Source organism: Mus pahari, chromosome 10, assembly GCF_900095145.1.
Source record: "Mus pahari chromosome 10, PAHARI_EIJ_v1.1, whole genome shotgun sequence".
Classification (NCBI taxonomy): Eukaryota; Metazoa; Chordata; class Mammalia; order Rodentia; family Muridae; genus Mus; species Mus pahari.
The window spans coordinates 5,871,518-5,898,511 of NC_034599.1; the positions used below are offsets into that span (position 1 = coordinate 5,871,518).

At 38.4% G+C, this 26,994-nt stretch overlaps 1 protein-coding gene across 1 annotated transcript in view; it reads right to left on the reverse strand.

Moving 5' to 3' along the window:
* The window catches only part of Cntn5 (contactin 5), a 1,169,992-nt gene that overhangs the window by 241,469 nt on the left and 901,529 nt on the right, over nt 1-26,994 (reverse strand). The window lies entirely within an intron of this gene.

Below are 26,994 nucleotides of genomic sequence, written 5' to 3' on the forward strand. Positions count from 1 at the left end.
ACACTGACCATAGTAGGATTTATAGGATAAAGGCAACTCTTACAGGTGAGTGAGCACTTGGTGTGTGTATGGGGGTTGGGGCTCAGAGTTATACAAAATGACATTTCACAGTAGAAGGAAACATGTAGTTGCTTCATGGAACTTCAGGACACCCAGGCAAGTTGAGTCATCTCTGACATTCTGTGTGCATTTTAAACATGAAAAATGTAATTCTTGTTCAAATTCCCATCACAAAGTTGTCAGAGAAAAATTAGTGCATGGTGCACTTGGAGACACAAATTGTTCAGAATTTAGTGGCTTGTGAAATCAGAATTAGGCAAAATGATAATATCAGCAAGAAAGCTAGCAGGGACTCATTTGCAACTACTGAAGTATCAACAAAAATAGCTACATTTTTAGTGATATTTATACTAAATAATGTACACAGGGGATGAGGAATGCACACAGACCAATAATTCTTGCTTATTGATTTTTAACACTTACTATCATTAAAAATTATTTTATCTTAAGATACAATGTTGATTTAAATAGTGCACATCATTCGTACACAGAGTCTGACTTAGTGGCTTTATTTTATAATTCTTTTAATAAGTTAGATCTGGAAGATCTACTGTTTCAGAGGCAAGGCAGATATCATCCCAAAACGTTAAAAGAATTGTCAAAGGATTATTATGTTTTATGAGAGCAAGACGGCCTTTAAGCTTGAAGTGTTATTTTGTCTAAAGCCACAAAGTGGCTAAGTCCTGTGCTCTTACACAAACCATTGGTGTCAGAGAAAAAGAAATCTCCAATACCATAGCCATAATTATTGACATTTTTCCTAAGTAATTTTTTTTCAATTTTGGAAAAAGAAAAAAAAATCTATAATGTCTGTGTATATACACAATTGTACATATACATATACAATTATATATATATATATATATATATATATATATATATATATATATATATGTTAGTAACATCCTTAAGTAAAGTATCTGAACTTGTTTATATCCTCATCAACATCATCATTGTGTATGTGTGGTCTGCATGCGGGCACTTGTGCTTGATAGAGCATGCAGGTCAGGAGACAACCTATTGGAGTCAGTTCTTTCCTTTCACCTTCAGGTGGGTTCTGGGAACTGAACTCAGGTCACCAGGCTTGCACAGCAAAAGCCTCTGTGGGTTCCCTGACAACCATGCTAAAATGACTCTTTTAAATATTTCCTATCAATTTATAGATTCTTGATAAATTCTGTTATTCTTTCTTTGTTTCTTTGTTTTGTTTTGGTTGTTTTGTTTTTGATATCTCTATCATATCTGACACTGGTTTTAGCTCCTTTTGTAACTTTAGAAAGCTATAATTTTGGGCCCTTTCCCATCTTTCCTATTCCATACACTCTACTCCTGCTTCTTTCAATGTCATTAATTCTGATTTTATTCTTCCTCCCCTTCCTCCTTCCCACCATCAACTCCTCTGTCTTCTTTTGTTTGTGGGAGGGGTTGGTGTTGCCTACGAAGTGCCAGTATCTTTTCTAGGCTGGCTTTCACCTTGCAATCTTTCTGCCTCAGCTTCTGGTTTTGTATTTCCTTGTTCACATCTAGTTCTGTCCAAGGCAGTGGTGGTCAAGCCACAGGTTTTGTTTGTTTGTTTGTTTGTTTTTTGTTTGCTTGTTTGTTTTTCGAGACAGGGTTTCTCTGTGTAGCCCTGGCTGTCCTGGAACTCACTTTGTAGACTAGGCTGGCCTCGAACTCAGAAATCCGCCTGCCTCTGCCTCCCGTGCTGGGATTAAAGGCGTGCACCACTACACCCGGTTAAAGCCACAGTTTTTAAACAGAGATTCAGCTTGAATGATTTCACTGGTGATCATATATTTTAACAGAGTTCTTTTTTGCACCTGCCACCATATCCCAAACAACTTACAATGTTCTCCAGTGAAACACTAACTCGGGCTGACTGTGTTCTAAATGTAAATGCCAGAATCTAGTCCTCAAATCACTCACTTTTCTCAGTATCATCATTAAGATGATGATAATTTAGTAGTCATTCTCATTACGTAGTAGTCACTCTACTTGACTCTGTTTACAATAATAAATACAAAAATATTCAGTGGTGATCCTTTTAACCTACAGTCTGTTGTATTTGAATCATGAAAGACACAGGGATTTTTTTTTTTTTTTTTTTTGGAGTTTAGGGAAGGATCAAGCAGAGGCAACTGTCATAAGTCAGTGGGACTGAAAGAGATTACATTAACAAACCACCTCTCCCTTCAGAAATGAGAACATACCAGTTTCCTTACTCTCAGGCACTTCCCCTCCTCTGTGCTTTCCCTGAAAGAGCACTGTATATTTCTATTGAGATGATGTGTCACTGCTTTGACCTTAAGGTTAATGCGTGGTCCCTTTTGATGTGTGAGCACCCAGCTCACATCTCCTAGCATCTCTTCACTTACCTTCATGTTGCTGCCAACCTCTGCCCTGAGCCTGCATGGTGGTTCATCTGAGTATCTTGCCTGTTAAAGAACACATGATGCTCGTTCCAACTTATTCATTGGCTGTTTTTATTTTTTTCATCTTCTTTTCTCCCATCAAACATAGTCCTACCTCTCACCAGAGAACTAGTTAAAGCTCACATCCTCCGTGGTATCTTTGATGAAGAGTCACAGTCTGATCAGTATTAGTACAAGCACAGTGATCCACGGGACTCATCTACACTAAGAAAGTGTCTAATTTAAGTGGTGTGAATTGGAGAGGCTCAGCCAGCCAGCAGCTGGACATTTCCGTGTTTTAACAGCCAAGTCCTGTAACTATAAATGTTTGCCAAGTTCTAGGAAAGACACAGGCTGTTCTCAATATGTAGATCTATTACACAGTTAACGTATGCCAATGGGAAATATCTTTTTTTATGTAACATTTTTCACTGAAATGATATATTGAAATTTAAATTTTTTAAATTTAAATTATTTTAAATTTGATATTTGAATATTCGATATTTGAAATACCAAATAAATAAATATGATACTTGAAATTTAAATTTTTTTAATTTATGTATAAGAAAATAAAAGTTATTCCCATGAGTGGGACGATGTGATTCTTTGATTCATGTATGCATTATATATTTTAATCTGGTTAAATGTTAAAAATACTCAGTTCCTCAAGCCTTAATTATTTTTACATGACAAAATCTTTGAAAGTAGATTTCTCCAACTCTTGCAAGTGTCTGTTGTAATCCTACTAATAAAGACCCTTTTGGTGCCTACTACAAGCTAGGCATACCAACTGAAAACCAATACATGCTAGCCTGAAAGAGCTTGCAGAGATGAATGAGAGACATGCTATTAAACATTCTCTGAAAATAGCAAATAGTAGGTGTTGTAATGCGTGTTTGAAGTGTCCTAACTGAACAGAAGGAATGGGTCAGAGAATCTCACAGAAAGATACGGTGCCCAAGACGAGTTCTGAGGACTGAATGGGAGTCTAAGACACCCAGAACCATACTGTAAAGAATCATCTGAGGAGGGGGATAAATGTATATTATGAGCTCATTTCTTTTCTTTTCTACTGTGGGGATAAAACCTAGGATAGCACTGCAGTGCAGCCCCAGCACAGAGCCCTTCATATCCTGAGCTGGTTTTCATACCACACTGTGTTAGACATAATGGTATGTAAACAGTTCCAGAGCTTGGGAACTATTTTCTCATTTACAGAAAAATAGAGGTGGTGGGGGGAAGTGAGCTGTGCACAGACAACCTGGTCCCAAGTTGAGCACAGGCCTGGAACTCAGGACCTAGCTCCTGTCACAGCCATAGCCTCCCACAGCCCTACCCGACCCCTGGCAGAGAGGTGAGTGGACATCAGTCATGTAGGCAATGCCCCAAGCTCCTGGTATTCTGTCTGGACTCCACCCGCAGTGTTACCTGGCAACAGCCAGGTATGCTTCTCCCCACAGCTACCTGGCAACAACCAGGATGGCCCAGCTGCATGCCCCTCACTTCTAGTGAGTGTGTCACAATCTGAAAAGGTCTATGGTTAGACCTACTATGTCATCTGATTCTTCTGCAGGTGTTACTTGTCTGGTGGAAAACAAAACAAAACACTTATAGATGACTGTCCCTCTTTTTCCAAAGAACTCCTGGCTATTATAAACACTCATTATATGAAGTCATTGTGTATGAAGGTTATTTGCTATATAGCAAAAGAAAAGACTGAAGGAAGATTCTGAATTCACAGAATGAAGACAAGGATAGTCTGAAATGATGATCCTAGCCAGCAGAGGTGTGTGGAGAAGGAGGAAGACTAAATCTGTCATGTAGGAGATTCTATCTAATTGCAGGCAATGACCAGGTGTGATGAAACAAAAGGCTGGAATACAGGGTTTCACAAACGAAAGACTCCTGCTTGAGGAGTTCAGATTTTCAACTTGAAGTCAGTTTGAAAATCGTACAGTGTGTAGAAAATGTCACATAGTACTTTGCTCATATATATGAGGTTTACATTTTTAAGCACTAGTTAAAAAGTATGAAAAAATAAACTGTTTAATATCTTCAGTTCCCTCAGTCTCAACACCTTTGACTATAAAGTCACATAGTAAAAATAAATATATCAAAACGTATTTTATAGATTGTTAGCAATATTTCATCTCATAAATAGAAATAATTTATCAGAACAGCTACATTCAACAATAAAATATTTATTATATGAACAAAATACATAATGTTTTAATCATAACAAAAGTTAGTCTAAAACCCAACCCCAATCCACCACAAAAACTTGTGACAAATAGAATGCCAGGGTGGGGAGGCAGGCATAGGTGGATGTGTGGGTAGATAGAGGAACACCCTCATTGAAACAGGGGGAGAGAGGATGGGAAAGAGGGTTTCCATAACATTTGAAATGTAAATAAAATATCCAATAAAAAGAAAAATTAAAAAAAAAAGATAGCTAGCTAGCTAAGCCACCAACCAAAGGGGGAAAAGAGAGAGAGCGACTCCGAGTTGAGCTATGTAATTGCTGTATGTGTTATCTTGAATACTAGCATTGCTCATACTGTATAATGTGTTTCAAGTCAGGAATAATGACAGATATTTATGCCTTTATAATTAAAGTAATCACCCCCAACAGCTATCTTTCAATATAACAAAGGACAGTAATCTTGTATTCACTTTATAGTTGGATGACACGGATTTTTTAAAAAGATAAATAGCTTGGCATCAAACTCAGGTGTCTTTGGCAATTGTTCTCAAGTGTGAAGATCTTGCATTTGTCTCTTTATACTTAAATAAATTCAAATGCAGGATAGAAGAGACCAGAAAGAAAGCCCATTGAGAGCTGATGACACCCGTTGGGCTAGCCACTCAGCAAGCTCTTGTTCTTAGAGAATCTTGGGGATTCTGACAATGGGGCTGATAACAGTTTCTTTAATTGCTTCCCAATTAGGTTCCTTTCACAGTGCCTCTCTCTGCCCCCTGATCTTCATGTGCAGTTTCGCGGAACTGAGGGCATAATTGTGCTGTCAGTATAGACTGTGCATTTTATCTTGTTATATGAAAAATGAATAGCTGTTTTTAATAACATTTTGTGACAATGCATGAATCTCCTGGTCCCTCAGACATTAAGTAACAGAACTGCTTTATCTTGAGGTTTCTAAATGGTTCCCTAGTGAAAGTTAACTCCAGACATCTTTTTTTCCCCACAGTCTCCTCCCTCTTTGATCTCAGTAGAGCCAGGTTTGATTTATCTTGTCACATTATTCATTTGTCTGTCATTCAGGCTGTCTATGATTTTGCTCCTCTTCAGTCAATTGCCAGGAATAACTTTCTTTATTCTGTATGGTATCTTTTTTTTTTTTTTTTTCCATTTTGCTAACATTCCTCCACATAGGCATAATGACACCCTGCATCCAGAAATCCTCTTCCTTTTAACTCTAGCCTCCTTTATTCTCATGGAAAATAAACCTGTTTTTTATTATGCAAGAGCGGCATGCTATTCTGGGAAAGGCGGTTGGCTGGAAACTAGAATAGACAGGTCCATGAATTTGGGCAAATCGCTTCACTGTCTCAGCCTTGGTTTTATTATCTGTAAAAGGAGGAAGCTGGAGTGAGTGATAGCTAAGATTCCCATTGTGCTGGAAGCAGCTGCCTCCTCAGCATTCCTCACCAAGGCGACTCTAAACTATGAGGATGACAATGATAATTTATATCCCAGAGTGGTCTAAGAATAAAATGAATTTATATGATCTCTCAATTCATAGAAAATTTGTTGACTCCAATTTCATTGAAAAACAACGTGATTGTGATAAGTGGAAGCCAAGAGGTAGAGATCTTGGCATTCTGCCCTCTTTATTGGATGTACTTGAAGACTTGGTTCCAGTAACAGTGCTGCTTGGGAAGGGTTAGGAGGTGCAGCCTTGTTAGATGATATGTGTCACTTGTGGTGGGCTTTCACAGCTAAAATCTCCTCTCCATTTCTGGTTGCCTCTCTCTGCTTTAGGCTTGTAGTTCAAGATATGAGCTTCGTAGGTCTACCTGACTATGCCTGCTGCTTGCTGCCAATACTCTGCTCTGTCACTATTGATTCTTATCCCCAAGAAACCATAATCCAAAACAAACTCTTATTGTTGTTGTTGATAAAGATGATTTTAAAATTTCAGTTCTCACATTTTTAAAAATAATTTTAATTTTGAAGTCATAACACAATTACATGATTTCCCCCTTTTTTATTTTTTCCTCTAAAACCTCCCATTTTTCCAGTCTACTTTACTGTCTTTCAAATTCATAGCCTCTTTTTTATTACACACACACACACACACACACACACACACACACACACACACATACTCCAGTTGTCAAAGCACATTGCTCTTCAAAGAAACAAAGTCAACAAATCTAACACAAACATGACATTCATGTAGTATTTTCCATGAATCATTAAGATATATCATAAATTCATTTTTGTTCTTCAGCCACTCTGGGATAGAAATTACCTTTGTAATTCTCATATTTATATATGCAATCTTAGTTTATAGTAACATGAATATGTAATAATATATATGTACTCTGTATGTGAGAGAAAGCGTGTGTGTGTGTGTGTGTGTGAGAGAGAGAGAGTGTGTTGTGAGTGTGTATGTACAATTCTCAGTGCACAAACACAACCTGCTCAGTCTGTATAATGTCACTTTTGTGTATGTTTTCAGGACTGACCATTTGTCATTGGATAACCAGTTGAAGTGCTCTTACTTATGCTGTTCAGAGTCTTCTGTCACAGAAACAGAAAGGTCACTCGTAGACCTGGCCACTCTGCTTACTTTAGCTGCTTTCCTATCCCATGTGACATTTCAAGTTTTCTTTCATGAAAGCAGGACAAGTGAGAGAATTCTCTTGTCATGATGACTGGGAAGAGTCATTTGTCAGGTCCTGGGAATCACTGACCTTAGAAACTCCTAAGAGTTCAGAGGTGACTAATAGGCTCATTGAAAATGACATTGTAGATGTTACAACAAGTGGACCAGGAAACTGAATTTCAGTCACTGGGGTCAGACTTCTGGACTGTCACAGCTGATAAGGTTTTGCAGCCAATATTGCTTTGGAAAACAATTTGTCCATGAGTGCTGTCATACACGGCTGCTGTTAAGTTCAGGAATGAACGATCATGTCATGTTCATAAAATGGTGTTTAGCAGATGTCCTTCCATCCTGTGACTCTTAGAATCTTTGTGCTATTTTTCAGTGATATTCCCCAAAGCCTGGTATGTGTGGTGGTGTGTGGTGTGGAGATGTGTCCTGTTTAGGGATGAGCTCTCTTCAAGAGTCATTTACTTTCTGCACTGAGACAGGGTGTAAGTCTCTGTGATTAGCTATGTAAAGCCTGGGAAAGAAAAATAAGGCCTCACTCTGAGGGCCTACTGATTGCTAATGGTGTTTGGGGAAAAAGGAATATCATTTTCTTCAGTGGTGTCACAACTGATAATTTGTCAATGCTTCAGTAAATGATCTCCTACCTACACACACGCAGAGGACCCTGATTAGACAGATACTACGATGACATTCTTAGTTGTAAAGTTGACTACAGCTGGAGTTAACTAAAATCCCAAAAGGAAGGGGCACCCCTGTGTGGAATTTCTGTTGAATCTGGAGTGGGAAGATTAATTTCTCATTTAGATCTTTTGAAGTGGGAACATCACCCCTAATCAGGGCTACCGCAACTTCTTCAGGAAACCTAAGTAAGGACACGAAAAAAGGAAGCTTTGCTTTTGCCTGCTTGCTCTTGCCTCTCTAGAGAGTCCATTCCTTCACTGACATTGAGGCCTACATCTTAGAGCTCCTCGTGTATGCTGAGGATCAGCAGAGACATCCAGACTTGGAGATTGAACAGTTACTAGATTATAAGACCTTCTGTACATAGATACCCAGTGTTGGAGTAGCTGGACCATAGCCTATAAGTCATTCTAATAAATCCTCTCCATGCAGGAAGAACTCTAGTGAACTTTGATTAACACACACACACACACACACACACACACACGAAGAAATATTATTTAGCAGAAGAAAAGTTTCATCAGAAGAGGAAGATGGAACAGGGTAACAGGGAATAAGAAGGACAAATATTCATTTTATAATGTGTTTGTGTGTGAGTGTGTGTGTGTGTGTGTGTGTGTGTGTGTATGTGAAGCTATCAAAGAAAAACATATTTATGTTTTAAAGGTACTGTAATTCCAAATGTGGATTGCTAGTGAGACGGAGATCAGGTTTAAGGGGAAGGGATGAGTGAAATACTCACTAGCCAAGGGCAAAAGATCCAGGAGGTAGACTCTCTCAGAAAAGGTGGGTACTGGTGTATCTCTTAATAATGTGCATGTAACATGAGCTACATACTGTATTAACCATACTGAAAGCATGGTTATAATTTTTTTTAAATATCTGAAACATACCATTTTTCTCCTCAAAATTTAAGAAATCAAGTACATAAAAATCAAAGCCTGTGCCTGGGACCACACAGCAGCCAGGCATTCCACTGACAGGATTACGTGCAGAGTTTGTGAGGCCTTAGGAAATGTAAACACGGGGGTCCTTGTTGCAAAAGTAAAAATGCTCACTTGATGACAGCAAAATGAGAAGCTATTCTAGGGCTATCCCAGAGCTATAGCCTTATCAAGAATGGTGCCTCAGGCAACTGTACCACTGTCCTGGGGTGAAGGCAGCCCCGATCCTGAATAACTAACCCCAGGAGATGCTGGAGCCCTCAGAGGGTGCTCTTGATCTCTCTCATACAAACACTGATTTTTTTTTTTTTCTGTTCACTGAGGACTACACCACATTTGATAGAAATTTATAATGCTCTTTGTGACCCATAGTTACAGATATTGGCAACATCTCTTTGCTAGAATATAATGGAGATATATTATCTCATTGAAGTATAAATAACCAACTGCATATATGTTCTTAAAACCCAGCAGAATTATTCTCTATAATTGCTTTCTTTCTTAGGCTGAAGAAACCATTACTAATATGACCTTTCCCCCAAAATGATTTCCATGTAAAGCTGTCTAGAGACCAAAGCTGAAACTGTGTCTTTGAGCAGGTGGCATACTGGAAGGAATGTTTGCATTTCTCAAGCCCTACGTCTAATATCATCTTGCACTGTAAAATTTTAATGAAGTCTCTTCTCTAGGGCTAGTTTTTAATAGCAGAGATAAAGTTGAAGGTAAATCTATAGAAGTATCTCCCGTATGACATGTGTGTATATGTATTATGAACATCCACTGAGATGCCTATGGTCATACACATGTATGTTAGGTTTCAAACCTGGGACAAATGGCTGAGTTGCCTATTTAAAATATCAACATATATTTCTCCAGCAATCCTCCATTACAGGGTCCTCCTGGCTGGCATACTCCACCCCCAACAATGAGTTCTCCAGCTCCTGGGGTGTGGGGGCTGGATAGCCCTTTCCTATGTAAATATCCACTTACCAGCTCTCTTTTGTACCTTTGAGAATTTTGGCTCATATACTTGGTGCCTCTTCCTTTCCCTCCCTCCTCTCCCCGTGTGGTAGAGCTCAGTCTGGTCACGATCACTCTGGACTCTCAAAGATGCCTTTGCAGAGGTTCAGTCCATTATCATGGGGGGGAAGCATGGCACTGTGCAGGCCGATTTGGTGCTGGAGAAGTGAAGAGTTCTTCGTCTTGATCTGAAGGCAGCCAGGAGGGGACTTGCTTCTGCACTGGGCAGAGCTTGGGCATGGGAGCCCTCAAAGCCCATCTACTTAGTGACAAACTACCTCTAATAAGGCTACTCTAAGCAATTTATTGATGAAAGCATTTATTTTGGCTTCCTGTTCTAGACAGATAAGAAGAGTCCATCACGGCATGAAGACATGCAAACAGCAGGCATGGTGCCAGGAACAGGAAGCTGAGAGACCACATCTCAATTACAAGCACAGGAAGCAAAGAGAGGGACCTGGAAATTAGGTGAGGCCACCAACTTTCAGAGCATAGTCACAGTGACGTACTTCCTCCAGCAAGACTCCATGTCCTCCAAGAACATCCCCAAACAGTGCCACCGACTGGGGAAAAAGCGTGCACATCCAGCTTGTGGCAGACATTTTTGGTTCAAAATGACATTGAATGTGAAGTAATCTTTCTTTAAGCCCTAAACACCCTTATGCTGTATTTAGGCCCTGTATAACAGTCCCATCCCTGAAGATACACATACAATCAGTGCCCTTTTCCTCATAAGTAGGGATTTGTCATACCCTGTTGCTGCATTCTTTGCCGTCTGGGGTGTAATTGCAAAGTGGGCATAGAGTTGTCTCTCCTTCATCATTACTCAGGTGAAAGATGCACACTTGTCATAGATCTTTGGCATGCTTTATCATTTCTTTCCCTATTAAACCCACAATGTTCACCTTTTAACATGAGGGAATCACTGCATAGGCTCTCTTCCACAGATTGAAATTGTTACCATCCCTGCTTTTGTACTTGGTGTCATTATTAAGGAAAATAAGGTTACATGACCACAGATACTGTAGCACCATAATGGTTGATTTGGTAACAACATGACTACTAAATAACTCATGAGCACTTAATGTGTCCAATACAGATACTCAACTATATAAGCCTACAGGGACCATTATCATTCAAACCATAACATTAGATCTGTGAATTCTGAGCTAGGGAAAGACAGGGCTTTTTTTTCTGTTGGTCTTTAAAGAACCAGGGTTTTGGAGTTAACCATATAAGGTAAAACACACATGGCTGGTTAGGAATGCAAACCTAAGGTGATCATTGCGAAGATAGAGGTAGCTATCGTACACCATCACTCAGAATATAGGCCAGGAAGGTAAGGTACTATCTACTCCATTTCAGATATAACTTACATGTGCTGCTGTTGATGCTTTGGACAGCTTGCATGCATGTATAGCTTCAGCGTCACTGCTAGTATTCCAGGCTCCTAATGGACTTCAAGAGAAAGGAAATTGGGAATCTCTGCACGCTATAGCAGGCACACAGCCACAGCCACACTACCTCTCCCAATGCCCCTCTGGGCATAGAATACACAGAGAGTGTAGTCACATAAAGTTTTAAGCATTTATCTCAGTATGGGGGTGGGAGAACACAGCCATGTTCTACTTATTAATTCACACAGATCTGACATTTCTGATGTGGTGTGCCACGTGTTCAATTCTTAATGACAATTTTATAATCATTCAAAATTATACAGGAACATTTTGAAAGAGTGGAGTGTTATCAAAAGAGTTTAGTTAAAAATGAGTTTTAACTGTGAGTTTTAAGCAGTGCTGAGTGGTTTGTCAAAAGTGTTCAGATTTTTGTTTAATATGGATGGTGCCTGAAAGACTGGGCACTGGAAAGGTACACCTGGGGAGACACATTAGCAAAACTTTGGCCTTGAGTACAGATGGATGCTTATTTCAGAGGTTGCTTTTCTGAGTACCATAGTTATTTACACACAAAGAAGGCTTTGCATGGTTCAGTGGGTAAGTGCTGGAAAGATGGGAAAACTGGCTGCTAGGTACTGGGTTTTGTTAGTTATTAGTTATTCTGTTAATTCTAATTACCAGAGAATCAGAGTGTAAGCTAGTGCCAAGGAGCTAGCATAAATGACTATGTTTACCTAAAATTCTGAAATAAACAAAATCATTCAACTCTACTTCTCTTTATACTTGTAATTCAATACCCTGATACTGTGACTTAATCCTATAAGAGAAAGTTGAATTTCTAGGTGAAAAATTGTAATAATGTTATTTTATTCTAATAACTTTTTCAAAGAAATTCAGAGTGCCATTTCTTCTACTCTCTACATTATCCTTCATAAGTTGGCTTGACCTTATTTCTATGCACCTGGGAGAAGCTGAAACACAGAGATATGTAAACTAAGAGGTAGAGAGAAACTGGTTATGTGTGTTACTGTAAGCTCATTAGAAAACGTTCTTTTTCTTTCCTTTTCTTATTTTTTTCTTTTTTTTTTCTTTCTTTTTTTTTTTCCTTCTCTGCAATGTGCAAAGTATCTTCCTATGCTCGGAGGTTAGTGAGTGAAACAAACAAACACACAAACAAACAAACAAACAAACAACAACAAAATTCAAAGCCATTGCCACCCAGAGAGTCTCTCTGAGCTATATTTACAGATCATAGGAGAAATATGGCAAGAGAGCTGCAGACTGTGGCTCATGATTTGAAGAAAGAAGATGAGGTGCTAGGAGTCAGTCAGCGAGTGCCTGATGTTGGACTTCCTGTTCCTTAGAATTATGAAATGAGCTTCTAACATAAGTGGCTCAGGGTCAGTAGCCTTTTAATACATAGAATTCAAGGACAAACTACCTCCTAGCAGATGAGGACCGCCTGGTTTACATTCTCATGGATGCCATTCTGATTTCTCAGCAGGATGGTGCTCATTGTTAAGTATCCTTCATATGCTAGATGATGCATAAGATCGTGTGTTCAGTCCTAAAGATTGCTTTCATTTATTTCCCTTGACCTCATTTCGGAAAGAAGAAACCAAGGTTTAGAAAGGCACATTCAGTATCTGGGAGCCAATACTCTATGGCCTGTGTCAGAGCATGGCTGGGGCTTCCTTTCCTGGATGTGAGCCTGCACCCCCACTTACTGAGAACAACTGTGGGCAGCTTACTTCACAGATCCAAGACTTTTTTTTTTTATCTACCTATGACTCAGGGCTGACTAAGAAAATAACTGCTGAGTCCACACTTCTAACACTTCTAATACATCTTCCTCCTGGTCTTTCCTTCACCTTTTTGTAGTGCTGGGTATCAAACCTAACAATTTTGATTATGTTTCTGATCAAATCATACAGCCTTTCTATTCAGTAACAATTATATCAATGAATAATGACTATAATAAAAAATTAAATCCTAGTCAAACATCTTCCAAATAGAGAAGTTATTTTTACAAGTTCATTTTCACAGAATTAATATTACTGATGAGATGCCAATGATTATCCAAATACTGTTTCAATTATTTTGTGTGTGTGTGTGTGTGTGTGTGTGTGTGTGTGTGTGCCAGCCACTTTAAAAGTGTAGCTGTCAACCAGAATATTTTAATAATTTTTAAACTAAATCTTCCCCACCTTCTGTGGTGGCACACACATGAATCTCAGGTAGAGGAGGGGTACAAGCATTTCCAGCAAATTTTCATCTGCATAGTGTGTTTGAGGCCTGTGTAGTTTATACCCTATCTCAAGAAACAAACACACAGAAGGACCAAATAATCCTTATACCTGTTAAATCGTCAAAATTTGCATATGTTAAGTGACCTGTTACAACACAAGAAGTACCACACCAAAAATTTACAGGATATGTCATGCTTCTAGAAAAAACATGAACTATAATCAGATTTATTCTTAGACACCCTAGTCTTTTTTCTTTCCCTGTTTCTGCTAAGTTGAACAGTACGGGCACGAAGACATACAAACACACACAGAGTCACACTCATACATTATACTCACACATATACACACGCAAACACACACACATACAGACTCTCACATTCACACTCACACAGACACACACATTTACACACACACATACACACAAACATTTATACATACACATATACATACATACATACATACACACAAACCCACACACACGCCTACAAATAGAGAGACAGAGAACAAAGGATTTTTCTTTAGCATTCTTAAGAAACAGAAGCACCCCTACAGAGATGTTTAGACATTAACAGTTCTTTTACTCCAGTGGCACTGACTTGCTGAGGTGATGGAAGACAGAAAATGTTCCTGAATTGCTATGGGAAAATCTGAAACCCGAGCTATTTGTTGTCTTTGAAATTGCTTTACATGAAATTATTTAAAAAAAAAAAAGAAGAAGAAGAAGAAGAAGAAGAAGAAGAAGAAGAAGAAGAAGAAGAAGAAGAAGAAGAAGAAGAAGAAGAAGAAGAAGAAGAAGAAAAAAAAGTTTCTTTGGAAAAACCGTTGAGAACATGGTACTTAAAATGGTTTTCTGGCTTTAGCCAGGGGAAGATGGAAAAAGATGCCACTAATAAAATACAGGGACCTTGAAAATAACACAGTCTATGAAAAGTTAACATTCATGAAGAAATTCAACTGTATTTTAAACTCAAAATAGAATTTAAATGAAAACATCTCTATATCCCCAAAGCATCCTACCCTTCCAGTCCATAAGGTCCCAAGCTTTCCTGTGGATGCCATTGTTTTTTTTTTCAGCCTTTTTGTCTCATTGCATAGAAATGCAAACTTGGGGTTTTGTATGTAAAAATGTAATCAAACACATATTTTTCCTACTGATTATTTCAGCTTTCTTTAAACAGTGAAATCTTTTGCACATAATGGGGGCTTTGTTTTCCTCCCATTGTGTTTTATACCTTGATGTGATACAGACATGACATTTGTGTGGATACTTAGTTCTCACACAGATGAACTCACTCTCAGGTGAGGTTAGATCATGAGAACTCTGACCTCATCAGTTACTCCACAGATTAAGGCAGAGTTGATTAGATTTTGGGGGACAGCAGAACCTTGACAAAGCAGTTCACTGGGGATATTGGAAGGCAGAGCTATTCTGTCAGCATGGAACCCTGTGTGCTTCCTGGCTGCCAGGAAGTGAGCATCCCAGCTACACTGGCCCGTCACAATGCCCTTCCTCTCCACAGGCCAGGGGCAGATGACTGTGAACATGCACCTGGAAACCAGGAATCAAGTCACCTTTCCTCCCTTTAACCTGATTCCCTCAGAAGTTTGTCCAAGTAGGGTAAAGCTAGAGCATTTTCCTAATTTTGAATTCTTCTTTTCTTTCTACACTGGCTAAAGATGTCTAGTAAATGGCTTTTCTGTTTTCTAATGGGTGTGAATTCACAGATGTGAACAAATGCTTTCAGATCTGTCTCTGAAACATCAAGGTTAGGAAAAACCCAGCTGCTTTTCCGAGTCCTCAGTCCACAGCTATTTGAACTCTAATTTATTTCTCTTTTCTACTTGTAATCTACCCTTTGACCCAAGATTTTTTATATTTTCAAAAATTGTCCCTGGATGGTAGTACTTTCTCAAATTCTGAACTCTTTTCCTAAAATATACTCTGTCTCTACAAATCAAAATTATATTCAAGAATCATTTCAAATAGTTCATCCAAAACCTTTTCCACGCTTTCTAATCAAATTTTATCTTTTACTCTATGGACTCTCACAGTTTTCTTGTTTGTTTGTTTGTTTTCTTTTTTGTGAGGTTTAACATGCTGAGAGTGGTTTGTGCTTAAAACAAAATTGGATGCCCTTTCTGACTGAGCCACCTGCTATGTATATGAGCCTGAGCCACCTATGACTAAAGTCATTTAAAGTGAGGAACTGTATCTTTCTTAGAGTACTGTCTGATTATGAGGACTGCAAAAAAGGAATGCACATCTAACGTTTCCTGTGTTTTGGACATGAGAGTTATTTGTATTATTTCCTTAGTGGGGACAGCGTTTTGTGTCCATTCTGTAAGGTTCAAGGCCGGTATTGCATCTGAGCATTTAACAGTACCTCTTGGGGACAGGGCTTCTTTCTCTTACTTTGATATGGACTGGCTTAGCATCTTACCCTCAGTATCTACTAAACAAGGGTCTCTTTTTCCTTAAATGAATCAAATTGCACATAACTATCCCTAGCCTATTATTTTGTGGCATGAGGGAAGAAAGAAATTATGTACAATTATGAAAGAAACAAGAAACTGACAGAATTAGTTTAGCAATCTCATTCCTCCAAAAATAACTAAGAACACAGAGACCATCTTGAAATATGGTCTCTCTTCCTCTCTCTCTCTCTCTCTCTCTCTCTCTCTCTCTCTCTCTCTCTCTCTCTCTCTATCTATCTATATATATATATATACATGTTATTACATGTGTAATATATAGTACATGTTATGTAGATATGTATATATATATATTACACATCTACATAACATATATATGTATATGTATATGTTTATATGTATATAAGTATACATTATTTTATGTTTTTATATTTTATGAATCTTTTGAAAATTTCATACAATTTATTTTGAACCTAGCCAGTATCCCTAACTTCTCCTAGATCAAAATCTCTATTTTCCCACTCGTTCCCAACCTCAAGTTTTCTTTTCTTTTAATGATATACAAAGTCTAACATGTGCTGCACATGTGCTCATGGGCATAGGGCTATCTCTTAGTGTGTGTTTCCCATATTAGGGCTATATCCTTGAAGAACATTTATTCTTCCCCAGATATCATCAACTGTCAATAGTTCCTAGTGAGCCCCTCCTTACTCTATGCTAGATTGTTTATTGGCTTGATTTTGTACATCTTGTGCAGTCATCCACTGCTTCTCTGAGTGTTCAGAAGGCATTGGTTGACTTTGATCTTCCATAATGTCTGGTTCTTACAATATTTCTGCTCCTTCTTTCACAACAGTCTCTGAGCCTAGGGGAAGAGCTGATAGGAACATCTCATTCGGTATTGTGCACTTCCTTGATACTTATTCTATGTAGTTTGATCAATTGTTAGTTCTAGGATGAGCTGTTTTTAATGTGAAGAGAAGGAGGCATGCGAATGTGAAGGTCTTTTCATGTTATCTTTTATGGAAATGGTCTGGAGGTTGCTTTTATTTGTAGCCATGCCTCTAATTCCCATTATGACTCAACCAAAGTTAAATTAGAGAACGATTTATGCAAAATCTGAAGAGAAGTGACTATTGGGATTAGTAGTTAATCCCAGAAGTAGCTAAACATCTTCTCTGTAAAATCTTTTTCCCCTGCACTCTCCATTCTTTCTCTGTAATCTTGTGTTCAGCAAAGAGTCACTTGGGGAGGTAGCAGGATCAGTCAGTAGCCTGCACTTAGATGCTTGATTTCCCAAATATTTTAGTTGTTGTTTGTATTAAGGACAAATTAAGCTGAAAGTTGCAGTCTGGGGGGCTTTTGAAAAAAAAAAAACAAAAGCCTTTAAGCAATTAATGGCTTGTTCAAGTTGTGCATACTTGGAGTGTACAGCCAGGCAACTTGTGTAACTGTTTATAGTAACTGGGGTAAATGAACCATAGTTAGAAGTAGAATTTATGAACTGTTTGCTAAACTGGTAATTAGGTAGAGATGTAAAGCTGCAAGCTAAAGATGCTGCCAGGACAACAGGAGCCGCCTTATTCTGTTGTCATTTACAGCTTAAATTGCCCAAGTTCTTTCCTGATACTTCCTTGTGGGAGTTGATGCCTCTTTTGTTGTATTTAACAATTAAGGGGGAAAGGAAGCAAGAGAGAAAAGGAAGCGGGTGGTGACAACAGGAAATGGAAAGGCATATTTGAAGGACTTTGGGGAAGACTCTGAAGGTCTTCTATGACCTTCAGTATGGGACATATTAGGAAAAGAAGCAATTAAAGTCTTTCTGATGGTCTGTCCTCTGCATGTAATTATAGGTCATATATGTGAAGATTTGTCATCACCATCATGTCTTGTCAACAGGACTGCTAAAATACAAGTATTTGAAGCCATTAGAAAACCCTTTACTTTTTTATTTTTAATCAACAATTTAATCATTGTTTCTGAGTCCTTTCGTATTAGTTTAGATTATGCTTCCTAGGAGTAGAATGAGTTTAGAAACACTGCAGTTTGCTCAAACTTAGGTAGATGAGGAATGGGAAAATTGGGGTAGAGGAAGCAGTATTGTGACACTGATTTGACAAGTAACTTATGTATAATATCAGACCCTTTGATCAATTTTTCAGTGAGAAGACAGAGCCAGTCATGGCCATTTTTTTACTGTACCAATCACCAATACCCGTGTGATCTAGTTTATCATCAAGTGGGGAAACGAATAATGATAGTACAATGAAACTTGGGCATTAAGATGTTTAGTTTGTAATTTACATTTTTCTTCTGCTAAAAGAAAAGTAGGTTTAAAAAAGTACCACATATTTTCACATGTATGTGTGTTCTCAAAGTATGTGGAATGTAGGAAACTGATGTCATAAAAATTGAAAAAAAAATGGTATTGTCAAGGTAGGAGAGATAGGAAGGAAATGGAAAAGGTTTGAACACTGCAGTTGGATAGACTAAACAAGGTATGTTCAGTGTGGGATGGCCATAGACTGGAAGATAAATAGGAGTAAGAAATCTAAGAGCCAGTGAGACAGCTCAATGGGGAAAGGCACTTACAGCTAAGCCCAAAGACCTGAGTGTGGTCCCCAGGATCCATCTGGCTGAACAAAAAAGACTGGCAAATGCAGTTTGCACTGTCATCTCTGCTACCCTTTGTCATGCATGTCCCCAAACCTATTCATGTGCACAAAACAAATGAATAAAATGTAATTTAAAAAATTAAAACAAAATCTGTTGTGCTGTATTTCAGACAACTAAAGATGGTGTAGATTTATGTATATTTTAAAAAGCTAGAAGGAAATATTCCTATATAAAGATGATAAAACCCGAGGAAACAAGGATCTTTAACCTAATGTTAAGCAATATATAATGATGCATGTCACCAAAATAAGCAGTTTTCTGTTTTTTTTTATTGTATTGGTTAGAAATAGATTTCAATTTAAAAATAAGAAAACATGATGATAAGCCAGAATCAAATTTTATTATTTTCTAGAAGACAAACAAATGACTGAGCCTTCACAGGAGTGTTTAAAAAGAAATGAAAAATTTTCCACATTTAGGTTTGCAGGAACTTCTTTTTAACTGGATACTGAATTGACCAGTACCAGATGCACTAAGTTTAGCAAACCTGTGGCTTTGGAAGCTGTGCTGTGTCAGGTGGGTAAGAAGAAGAGCTCAGTCACTTAGAACCTGGTGTTCCTTGGTTTGTTTTTGTCCTTGCACTCTCAGTTCAGACCTGAACAATAAAATTACCACACTGATAGGCACAGGAGACAATCAGCAAGGATGGGCAGCTTCCCTTTGAGATGCCACTGAGAAACTACAACTGCTTCTTTCATTACTTAGAATAGACCTGTCTTGGAAAAGAGCCTGGGACATGTGGCCTACAGTTCTATGATTTATATACAGTTGAAAACCCAAGACTTCTTACTCTTTTAGTCACAAAATGTGTGGAGAGATTACTAAAAGTTCTTCATTATTTTAGGAGGTGAGTGTGTGTGTGTGTGTGTGTGTGTGTGTGTGTGTGGTAGGGGGTGGGTCAAACTGGTTATGAGGTAAGTGTCAAAGTTCTTGAATTTAGAACAGAAAGTTGATTCCATATATGGAACAGATACTGAGAAAGAGTTCTGAGTGTGGCGGTTAATGCTGATAATCCCAGCCCTGGCGGTGCCCCTTTGAAAGAAGACAGAGAGTTTGAGACCAGCCTGGGCTACAAAGTGAGACATTGTCTCAACATAAGACATGAAAGGATGACTGGGGATATATCCCTCAGGCACTTATCTGCAATGGATGAGACCCTGAGTTAACCCCAACTTAGAAATAGAATGACAAAAATATAACTGAATTTTAGTCAGACATGCTGACACATTCTCAGCATTCCAAAGGCAGAGGCAGGAGAATGGATGTAAACTCAAGGCCAGCTAGAGTTGGTGGCTCAGGAGGTTTTTGGAAGCCTGTCTGTGTAGGCAGTAGAAGTAGAGTTTCACTGCCTTCTCCATGTGGGCTGGAATGTAGTTCCACTTTCATTTTTAGCCACTTTGATCAGAGAATTATAGATGTATTGCCCAGCAACAAATGTGGCTTTAAAACTGCTTTGTGACTAGTAATTTTAAACCCATCACTTACTGCCTTTGAGTTTCAATGTCAGTATCTGATTCAGAGGCTTATGTTTGGTTTGAACATAAGCTTGCTAATTCCTCTTTCCAACCTCCCCTGCTCAGAAAGCCCACAAGTAAAGAGAGGGTTCCAAAAGCCCGTTCCCAATTCCTGCCACCTTCTCCCTTGAGCCAGCCACCCAGATCCCTGCTTTAAGTGCTCAGCTTTTGACCATATCTGAGCATGGTTCCAGCTCCTAGTTGACACCTCATCACCCTCCTCTTAAGGTCTGTAACCCTCCCTCCCTCCTTGTCTTTGCCCAGGGAGAGCTCTCTAGCTCCACTCTTTGGGACTGGTGTACCCACCCCAATAATCTTTTTTGACACTTTTTCTGTTTGACTTGATTTGGCTTGCTGTGTTGGCAAAGAAATTAAGTCATTCCTTGGCAGTTTAGTAAAAAACTGTGTTTGAAGTTACTTGAAGCCATTTACCTTCCTACTACTTGTACATTCTCATGGCTGTATTTGTTTAGCTACTCCTAGTAGAAGGGCAGGTCTTCTGAGACTGCACTACTGCTGAGAGTGTACCAAAGTCCCAAGAAGAAACAAGAAAATAAAGTAAGTGTTACAATGTGTAGAATCATGCAGGGAAAGTCCGACTCCTGTACAGTGAAAGTTCAATGTAGTTTGAAGACAGAATAATGACAATAACATTCTGTCCTAAGATTGAGGCAAAATCAACATCATTTAAATTTGAACCATGTGATTAGCAAGAGGTCATTTCTTCAACTTTCAACAAATTCCTACTATAAAATATCACGATGCCTCCTAAATGTTCTTCTTCTATGTAGTATAAAAATTATATGCAATTTATAATACAGGTAAAAACAAAATATGGAAATTAAAATTTATTACCAAGTCTTACATTTCCAACCTTTGAACAGGAGTTGTTTTTACTCCCAGTTTTTAAATGTAAGCATGAATGTACATGTGTTTTCTCTCAAACTAAAATTTATTCCAAATTTACATGATTTGAATTACATGGATGGTATGACATAATTTTATCATGTACTGATCAAATAAATACTCAACTGAAACAGGCTCAGAAAATTCTACTGTTCCATATATATATGGAACCTTATGGATTATATGGAAATAATGGGCTTTATTAGTCTTTCTCTATATCACTATTTACCAACACTACTATTTATTTACTAATCACTTTAAATCCCAGGATTTATGTGATTTCTTTTCTATTGTTATAATTTCATAATATTCAAAGCTGTTTAGGATCAGAGAAGATGGATCAGAGCATGTAGACTAGCATCCTGATGCCTGCAGGTGTGGTTTCTCTGACAGTTACAGTTAATGCAGCTTCTACAATCTGAATTCAGTGATAAGTCAGGAGTAGGGTGGAGTAGAAGAGTCCTTCTGCTAGCTTTCAATGTGCTTTCTGAGTTGCAAGCTTGAGTAAGTTGTTGATCATGTCTTTTGTTTTGCCTGTCCATTTTTTAAGGTCTCATTTTATAGACTAGACCAGTCTCAAACTCTTGCTCTTACTGACGCAGCCTCCAACTGCTGGGATAACGGGCTTCTTGATCATTGCTTAGTTCAGCCCATTTCTACTCGAAGATGTACCTAGAGGTCAAGAACGTGCTTATCATTTTTCTCCTAGCATTGCCATGACTCATTATTGTTTTTTTGGTTTTTTTTTTTTTTGTATTGTTATGAGCAATTTGTGGGGTAGCTGAAGAAGGTCAAGTCCTGTACAGTTCAATTTTCCCAAACCTTACAATAATAGTTTCAGATGTCTTTTCCTTTTCTCCTGATATCAGGGATTCTACAGAAGAGCCAGTTCTGGTTGATAACGCACTGCACATTGCTAGCAGCTCATGAGGGTCACCCTCATTTTCTTTGAGATAAGTTATATCATTTTGATTATCCATTTCCTCTAAAAGCATAGGTTTTCAGTTAAAAGGAGGCTACGTGACATCTGCTTGATGAATGAATGCTCATTTACCCTTATTGTACAACTCCTAGATGGCAAACAAAAAGGAGATACCTAGGGTCTACAGTGTTTTATGTTCTTAATATATAAGAGAAGTTGTCATTGAGAAACCAACACAACAGCGTGTTCATTAACAAACACAGCATGGAGGTGGATATAAGGGGGTGGAAAGAGGACCCTAATTATGCTCATGAATTCCTCTTCTTTCCCATAAAGAGTGAGAAGACCCTGCTCCCCCAGCAGTAACAGTGTCCTGTAGGGCTTTTATGAGGAATATATTTTCTCATTTGTCTGTGAGTCAGTATGTGAGCTTGATCATTGTTGGCCAATAAACACAACATGAATTCCCAGAAGAAGCCAACTAATAGGTACTTCTAGTGTAATTTTCTATGTGTGTTAAGTGAGGAAGTTGAAAAGTTGGCCATTATGAGGTGCATTTGGAGAGCAGGGGGTTCTGCACAAAGACCTGAAGCCAAGTCTGTCTTTTGATTTCAGTCCCATAAAAAAACATATATCCTATGATATTGCCCTTCTATACTATAACATTTTAAATTAATTTTGGTTCAAAATTTCTAGAGTACTCATCTGTATTATAATTTACTAACTCTGAAGCTTCTAACTTCCTTTTCCTAGAAATAAAAAGCCATATCTGAATTATTTAAAAATTTAAAACTTGAAGCAAAGTTTTAAACATCTATATTTCTGATGGTCAATAACAGCTGAGACAGAAGCTATTGCAAAGTATGAAGACTATATCTCTACTTAGAACCTTGTACTCTTCTCTCAGTCAAGGCTGCACACAGAAAGTAGAAAAGTGTAACATGCAATAATGAAGATTTAATGTGTGTGCATGGCTAGAGTGTTTCTGGGTTATTATATTTTAACAAAAGTTAATGGCCAAGTAATGGAAATAATGATCTGGAGTGGGAATCCAATAGAAACTTGATGAGTAGACCAGGCTTGTGATAGTATGTCAGAGATGATGGTCCCCGTGCTGAGGACTCCTCAAGTGCACACATTTCAAGAAGAAAATGGACAGGAGTTATAAAAGTCCTAAGTAAATGTCATCCGACAGACCTTGGAAATTATGTGTTAAAACACAGAGCTATCTTAATGTGTGTGTGTGTGTGTGTGTGTGTGTGTGTGTTGGGGGGTGGATGGGAGGGTAGAGAGGGAGTTAGAGAGAGAGAGGGAAGGGAGAAAAATGTCTTTTAAACTACCATGTTTAATACTGTGCAATGGTGGAGACAATGGGGCACATGCCTGTGTGTGCAAATAAGTCTGTAAATGTGCATACACATATATACAGAGGTTGAAGTTATACTTTCCCTTCCATATCTTCCACATTTTAAGGTATTTTGGCATTTATTCATTTGTTTTGAATTTGTAGTATGGTGGAATATGTTTGTAACAGTGCATGTGTAGAGGTAAGAGGACAACATGTAGGAGTCGTATTTCTCCTCTACCACGTGAGGTGTGGGGATGGTACCTTTATTACCAGGCTTAGTGGCATAAACTGTTACCTGTTGAGAAATCTCAAAGGCCCTCCACCTTTTTGAAACAGGTCTTTAACTAAATCTGGAGCTCACTAACTGGCTTGAGTCTCTATTCCATGAGTTCCAGAAATTTCCTTTTCTCTGCCCACAAACTCTTCTAGCACTGAGGTCACAGGTATGAACCAGAGCCATGTTTTGATGACTAGGGAGCCAGGCTGGGGATCTGAGCTCAGGTCTTCATGTTTGAACAACAAGCACCTCACAAACTGAGCCATTTCCATAACCCCTGTATTTCTACTTGTATCTCCCCACAGATAGCCGGTTACTTTATATAGACTATAGAATTGATAAAAGAAGTGAAGATTTAGACCTCTGGTATAGAAACCTTACCAAGGCCTGACAGGTGATATAGGCAAAGGAGCATAAGGAGTAATAAAGGGATAGATTGAAGGAGGCTGAGATGAAGAACAAGTGTACCAAACAGGTCACCAAAAGGAATTCCGTAGTACCACAGGGTGACTTGAAGATCTTTTCTTTAGCTAGAGGAATAGTTCAGTGGATAAAGACAGGTGCTCACAAGTCTAATTACCTCATTACAACCACCAGGACTCACATGGTAGAATGAGGAGACACACCCACAAGTCTCTCTCTCTCTCCTCTCTCTCTCTCTCTCTCTCTCTCTCTCTCTCTCTCTCTCACACACACACCAAATTTCTTAAATGTGTTTTTCTTATACATAGTAAAGAATGAGGAGAGGTATGGAAATCTACCTATACTATTCAAAGAGAAAATGTTGTTATCACTTAAAAACCTACAGTTACTATGCCACTGCCCCTGTGTGCTCTGTATTCCTCCCTACTGTTTCTTCTTTTTCTGCTTTTCTCTCCCTTCTCTCCAGGAGAGAACCATATTCCCACGTTTTGATAAAAATCATGTAACTTGATACATACCACCCTACTTATTTTCTATGTAGCATTTCATTTAATTCTCAAAAGTCAGCAAAGTTACTTGTTACTTTCAAGGAGGATTATCTGTTTTTATTTTATGTATATGAGTATTTTGCCTGTGTATATGTAAGTGTACCACATATGTGCCTGGTACCAGCAGAAGTCAGAAGAGGGCACTAAATCCCATAGAACTGGAGTTAAAGATAGTTATAAGTCTCTATTCTATGTGGGTGCTAGAATACAAACCTGGGTCCTCTGAAAGAGCACCTAGTGCTCTTAACTACTGAGCCATCTCCCCAGCTTCCAGTGTTATACATTTTTAAAATGAAGTAGGTTTAGAATAGAACCCCACAAATGGATACATGCTCAATGGAACTGACTTCTTTTCTCACAACTGTAGTATTCTGCTATCCAGGGTGAGAAAGTGACTTGCAATTGTGAGTGCCCCTGGCTTAAAAGCAGCAATCACCATTAAAAGTGATGCTGAAATAAACCAACTGAATAACAGCTCTCACTGACCAACCATTATGCTACAGAGATGAGCTTGAGGACACAGACAGCAACTATAAAGTTGCCTAAGACTCAGAATCCACCTCTTTTTTTAGGTTTTAGGACCAAATGAATGAAACATTCTAGGAAGCTGTGATGACTCTACAGTAACTCCTTGTCCATTCATGATCATGGTAGTTTGCTACTATGCCAACTTTGGTTTTATTCTGGGGATTAGACATGTGCACAGTGCATCACTGAGTCATATTCTCTGACATCTGTTTTAGTTTTCTTGTACTTTGATCAAGGTCTCTCTGTGTTGTCCAGGGTAAATTTTAGTGTGACAGTCTCCTCTCTCATTCTAGTAAGTAGCTGGGATTACAGGAGCCACCTGGCTCAGCTATATCTATCAGTCTTAGTATGGTAAAGGCCACTATTTGTCTATTAGCAGAACCCATTTGCAGTTTGAAATATGTAGACTGGGAGAGATAAATAGGGTTAAATCTTGTTTTTCCATGAATAAGGAAAACATAAACATTTCACTTTGCAGTCTTCTTTCTGAACAGCATTTCAATGAAAAGTACAGAAATTTGAAAATAAGTGGGGTAGCTGAGCTTGAGGCCAGCACCCATCTCATGCCTGAATACTCAGGGGTATATTTCAAATCAGGTAGACACAGCTGGGAAACCCATAAACTGTGACTTTCAATTTCTAAAAAATATCAAGTTTATTTTGCTTATGTTATTGCAACAGTCAACTCTGTTACTCCTGTTAGTATATCCAGTCTGGTAAAAACCGATGCCACCTAATTTTAAACTCACAGTGTGATATTGCTGAATAGCTGATGAGCAATCATGTAAACTGCAGTAAATAGAAGAAGGTTCCCAGGCTGCCTCAAAACAAAATAAAATAACGCACTCAAAATAGAATAGCTTATAGCTTTTGATTCAGCCAAAGGAAAATGCTGATATAACAGTTTGTCATGTACTCCTACTCAAGACAGAATTTTCTGTGAAACCAAGAAGCTCATTCTGACTGCCCATTCCCATATGATCATCCCAGCTAAACAACGAGGTCCTGCCTGCCCAACCTGAATGCAACCATGAAACAAGGCTCATCTGAGACTACTTAGATCGGTTATCTAAGACTTACTGAAACATCACTTTGTAAAGAAATTTCTCAAAATTTAAACAAAAAAAATCCGAAGTAACTAGACTAGACACCAGTGCTGTCTTGAGCTCCCTAAGTATTCTGATACTTACCTCTGCACGTGCAGGACTAGTCAAGACAACAATATACACTGAAACTTCCGTAGTAGATGTTCTAGCACATCTTAATGAGCACCTCAAACAGCACTGAATAGTGACCGGCAAAGTTTGGAACTTGCCAGAACAGTGCAGACAGAAGATAGAGCACAGCAGGATGGATTCATTCATATTGCCTGTTTTTCTTTTTTTCTTTCTTTTTTTTTTTTACTTTGCCTCTTTATTTCCAGAGACAAACATTGATATGATGAATATTTTTCTACACATTTCACATGCGCGTGCTGCCACCCAAGTAATCCTATTTCATTTTCACCCACATGATTAAAAACAGAAAAGCAAACATTGACACAAACATCACATGGCACAAATTTGATCCTAAAAGGACTATGCAGAAAACCCAGAATACAGTCACATTATCTAAACACCAGCATCAAACAAAAACACAGACCGTAAAATGATCACAGACAATAGGTGGTCCACTGCTATGCAAAGCCACAATGAAAAGCGAAACCAGCAAGTTTCGTTTAAAACTTAGTGAACTTCTTGCTAGGTGGCAAAGAAGTTGTTGAAGTGACATAGACATTGGTAGGATCAGACATAGA